The sequence below is a fragment of the Malurus melanocephalus genome, unplaced genomic scaffold (assembly GCF_030028575.1).
Source record: "Malurus melanocephalus ecotype Western Australia unplaced genomic scaffold, MMel_1.1 scaffold_183, whole genome shotgun sequence".
In the NCBI taxonomy this organism is placed as follows: Eukaryota; Metazoa; Chordata; class Aves; order Passeriformes; family Maluridae; genus Malurus; species Malurus melanocephalus.
Window position 1 is genome coordinate 1,322,029 of NW_026623415.1, and position 5,538 is coordinate 1,327,566.

The window sequence follows — 5,538 nt, forward strand, 5'->3', positions numbered from 1 at the left end:
CTCTCTCCCCCCAAAAAAATTAAATTTCTTTTTCTATATAAATTTTCCAGTCCCTCAGATATGTGCCATTCTGAATTAAACTTTTTTTCTCACTTCTTACATAGATAAATAAAAGAAAAAAATAAAATATTGTCCCCCTTTTTTTTTTTTCTCTATTAGCTCTGAGTGTAAATATTAACCAATGTGCCTCTCTGGATGAGAAATTCAATAGGGTGACAGAACATATCCCAAACAACAGAAGGACCCAAAATGTTTTGTCAAGGTTAATGTCACAACCCTCTGTCTGTTTAAGGGTTCCAGGAATCTTTAAAGGAGACATCCTGGGAAAATCCTTCACCCAAATTCCATGTGAGGCATTTGGATGAAGGGCAGAAACTGGTTTTTCCTATGCAGGAACTTAAAACCTTCACCAGCCATGTGAAATAATGCTTGTTTTAGTACAAAATGAGCAGATACATGGCATGAAATTCCATGCAAATCCTGTTGTTTCACTGKCTATGCTGACATTAAACCAACCAGCAGAGAATCTTTTCATTCCCTCTGGACAGCCCTGGATAATGCTGGTGGTGCAGTGCATTTCAGAACTCTGGAGGATGTCCCATTCTTTCTGTCATCACCCAACAGGATCTGCTGCACTGCAGATCCCAGAAGTTTCTGTTTGCTCTGCTGCAGTCGCTGAGCCAGAGAAAGCTCAGGAATTAGACTATTTAACACTGCTACCATTTCTACTCGCCTGCTGACCTGAGAAGCTCAGATATAGACTTTAAATCAGGCTGTAGGAGCTGCCCTGGCACAGCAGGGAAGAAGKTTTCCATAAACAGAGATTGGCAGGCATTAAAAACTGGTATTGCCAAAACATTCCTGGAATGAAAACATTTTATCCAAACAGACATTGTGTTTAAGCACACCCACAAATAAAGGGGGTGCTGGAACTGTCTCCTGCTTTCAGCCCTTTGYGCCCCATCAGTGAGGATGCCCCAAAAAGTGTCCTTGCTCCAGTGCCACATTAAAGGTGGGGATCCTGTGGGATGCCACAGTGCTGAAACCAAACAAGGATCAAACCAARGCACCCCAGCACTGCCTTTCTGCATTTTACACCTTCAAAACTCGTCTGTTATTTGGCTTCTCACTCCTTGCCATCACCATGGCACATGTCCTGTGAGCCAAGGCAAACCTACAGGTTGAYTTTTTGCTGCAGGGAATGATATTTTGTACATATCTATCTGTAAACAGCAGGTACTTTGTCCTGATTCAATGCATGCTGAATTTTTTGTCCTGTTTTTTTTTGTGTGGAAGATTATATCAAGAAGGTGGGAACACCATGCTTCTTCTCGTTTTAAGAGTGTGCATCTTGAACAATAGGCTTTTTTTAGGAGGAAGAGGGCCCCAGAGGGAATKGGGCCCTCAGCTTAGAGGCTTTCAAAGCAAACCAGCCTGCAGGGAAGGTTTCAGCTCAAGAGCAAGACACACAGAGAAAAATTTCCATATTATGTCCACAGAGAATCKAGTCTATCATCAGTCAAGAACATGTTTGGTTTATCTGCTCCCACCTTGACCCATTTGCTGCACTGGAGAAGCCCTAGGACACATAAATTAAGGGTCCTGAGTGTGCCACATGTCCTGCTGAGCATGGTCTGATCCTTACAGTACTGACTTAGCAAATGTGAGAAGGATGTGGAAGGCAATTTCCTTTCTGTAATAACAGCTGGGATGCTTGGAGAAAATTCCAAGTGGCATTGGACACCTCTGTATGGACAACCAAATTAGTCCCTCAGCATGTCCAGGGGAACCTATAGARGCTTCCCCAAAAACAGACACCAAAATGTTGTTGCCTGAATTGCTCTGCTCAATTATCAACATTTGCTGCCTCAATATCTAGTTATCTACATCAAAACACTTAAAAGATGGTGTGTCCATCTCAGACTGAATCCCAACCCTGTATTTYAGTCGAGTTTAATGATGAGTTGAAGCCTGTATCAAGAGCAGAGTGATAGCACCACATTGTGATACCGCCACGACTTAGGCCTAGACCATGTAGCATTTTCCTCAAGAATTACCAGCCATAGGCTGGGATTTAGCACAGGCCAGGAAACAGTCCCACTTATCAATTTAGATGAAACTAGCTTATTTTGAAGAGTGAGATTTATACAGCATGGATCCGAGCCACGGCATCTTCATCAGCCTCTGTGCCACAGAAAAATCTTGCAGTGTGCTCCTCCACTCTGACCTGCACATCATGTGGATGGAGGTCAGCTAAAGGGATTATAGTTCTAGATTTAGTTTTCAAAATCCCACTATGTTTATTTTTAACATTTAGACCCCGACTAGAGTTGGAAAAATAAATCAGGTCCTGACAATTTAAGAATAAAACTAAACATCTATCAGAAAAWTTTTGCCTGATTTATTTCAAGGAACATGACTTGAAAATTCCATTATGTCATTCAATATTTCTGTGAAATTCTTCTATTTATATTTCTGTTAATAAGAGTGCTGGGAGCAGTRAGACCCCAGAGTTGGCAGGATTGCTTGGGTCAGATAAGATATTATTTATACCTAGGTTTACATGTGGATCTGATACCCAAACATCTGGTTGGAAATGAAAATTCCCCCTGTGCTTGCAGAGTTKTTCATTCCACCTTCAAGTGAATTTCCAGGGAAAGTTAGGGCTGCATCCTCCCTCCTTTTGGCATCCTCCATGCAGGATCTGAGCACRAGACAGGAAAGAGCAAAGTCCCTCTCCTGAGCCCAGCTCAGCTCACCTGCTTGGCCTCTGTAAAATATGTATTCCCTTATCTTTATTTCCCTTCTGAGAATGTTTATATTTATTTTCCTTGTACAAAACCTCCCCACTCAGTCCATACTTGCACTCCATCCCCATTGGTGTGGATCTTTCCTTCTGTTACAGTGCAGGCATTTGGCAAAACAAGATAACAGCAGAGAGCTTTGTTACAACCCAGAGGCTAAAACTGAAAAGCCTCTAAATGGGAGTGTTTTTCTGATGGAAAGGGAGGCACCAGCTTCTTCCTGGGGCTAAAATCTTTCCCTGAACCAGTACCTCTGGGCTTGTGTTTTGTGGTTCTTCTCCTTATATCTCTTTTAATTTTCATTTTCATTAAGACTGTTTTTTTAGAGTTGTCTCACATAGTGAAGAGGAAGGAAAGCATGAATAGACCATTGATGGTTCTAGCTTCATATATAATGTATATGGCACTCTTATCTGTGGAAAATATTATTTTTATGSCAGAATATATTTAAGAGGTCAGAGCATTCGGTTTGTTTTGGCAGGAGAGAGGATTAAGGGTGAGTGGCCACATCTAGCAGTGCTGTGAGAGTCAAGGTGCTCGAGTTGTGTTTTCCCCTCTTCCTGTGGTGCCTTAAGAAGCCACAGGGCTCTTCTCTGCTCATGTATGTTAAACATCTGTCTCCAGAGCTGCAGCAGAGTCTTCCTGCACTCATTCAGAGCAGCGTGTTTTCCTCCACATAAACCCATGTTGATACTTCTCCTCCAGTTTCACWGGAGTAAAGAGAGAACGAGCATTTACCAGCCTCACTGCAAATGGTGCAGACTTYTTATCTCCAGCTGCTTCTTCCAGCTTTCCCACCAGCACTTTAACCTCTTGCAGGTACCTTTGCCATTGCATGGCTGCCTCTGCCTTTGCCCTAGGTCTGGGCTTTATTCAGAAGTGAAAGAGAGGTGGAGAAAATGCTGCTCTCACCTCTCGCTGGAGTTGTTCCTTCTCCCAACGAGAAGTGAGACAATCCCACAGCACAAGGTTATGAGGGAGAGATTGAAAATCATCCCCCATCCCCAGACTTGCCTTTCTCCCAGCACACAGCAATGCTCCTTTGCTCAAATTCTATCAAATCCTTTGAAACTGGCAGATGAAAGATAAAGCAACCACACAGTTCTGGCTCTGTGTGAGTACAAAGGACTARGATTCTCTACACAGAAGCTCAGTGGATTTGTTGATTTTTATTTTCTTTTTTTTCCCAATTTAATGGGAATTTCTGAACTCCATGGAGTTTTGGTGGTGTGCTGAGAGATGTTGAGCCARATATCTTGAGAGAATTTATCCATATAAAAGTATGCAGACAGAGGCAGGTAGAGAGGAGAAAAACCTACTCCTTCCTGCTATGCATTGTAGTGAGAGTAACGAGAGAAAAAATGGGAGGAGAAACTTTCAGAGGTCCAGCTGAGACTGGAGTCCCACCATGACCAGTAGAAGCAGTTTCCTGAATAAAAATGCAATCCCTAACCAGGCTCACAGCCTAAACCAGGAGCACCATCGAACAGGAAGGGAACCAAGGCAGAAATCTGTAGATTACACTTACACTGCAGATTACACTGCAGATTGTACTGCATGATCTGTTGGAGGATATGCCAGTCCTTTCCAAAATTGAATATGAGCAAACTGAGCCTCTGTTCAGACACAAATCCACAGCTGCTCTTAGTACTGATGGAAATACTCTGTTTGAAAAAATGAGGAAAATTATCCCTCTTCATCTCTCTCATGTGTCAAAATACAGTCCTTGAGACCAAACCAGAGTGGTAACTGGCACTAAGCTGTTCAGATTCCCAGAACACATGAATTTTCAGTGCAGAGCACTGGCATAGCTACACAGAGATGAAGGGTAAATTCACCGTAGCTACTCACCTGATACGCAGGATTTGCAATTTAGCAGGTTTGTGTACATCTYCAGCAGCTCGGTGATCTTCAGCAGGGCGCCTGCTTTGAAATGTTTGAGCAGTGGTGGCATCTCTTGCATTGTCTCCTGCACGACAGGAACTTTGGTGCTGGCAAAGGAAGGAGAGGGAAAGCACATGGCAGGAGCTTTTGCCTTTCCAAGAAAGAGATTCGCCAGCCCCTTTTGCACAGCACAGCGTATTCCCAGGAAAAAAAAAAGCAAAACAGCTCTTCAGAAATTTCTTCATGAGCTGAAGATAAAAGTAATCCCTGCTAGGGATGGTTTAGCAGCAKGCATATATGGGGGAGGAATTTCAGRGGAAGGGAAATACCCCTCCACCCCATCCTGAGTTTTCAGTTATACTTTGTAGTTCTGCCCACTTTTGAAGTAGCTTAAAAGAAATGGAAGTATTTGGAATGTTTTTACACAAGAAATRCTTCCTTTTGTATAATTAAAATTATTGTGGTTGGCTCCTAGAGTGAGAGGCTCGTAAATTTGTTTCCAGTAGCAATCAGTATGGTTAATACCCATCCTATCAAACTGAGTTAACTCCTGTTCGTTTTGGGCCTCATCCAGAGCCTATTGATGTCAGAGGAAAGAAACTATTGACTTAAATGGGCTTTGGAGTAGACCCTACAAGCTGAAAAGGACAGATAATCTGGTTATTTCTGCCCACAAAGAAAAGGGATATCCAGTGAAAATAAACAGGTGAAAGTAAAAATAAAATAATAATCTGTTTAAAAAAATAATAAAAAAAAAGAGACAAAAGAATCCTGTGAACAGAGTGTTTTGTGAGACCCAGAGTTGTTATAGAGAGAGGCAGAGAACCTCGTGATTCAGAAGGTGACCACA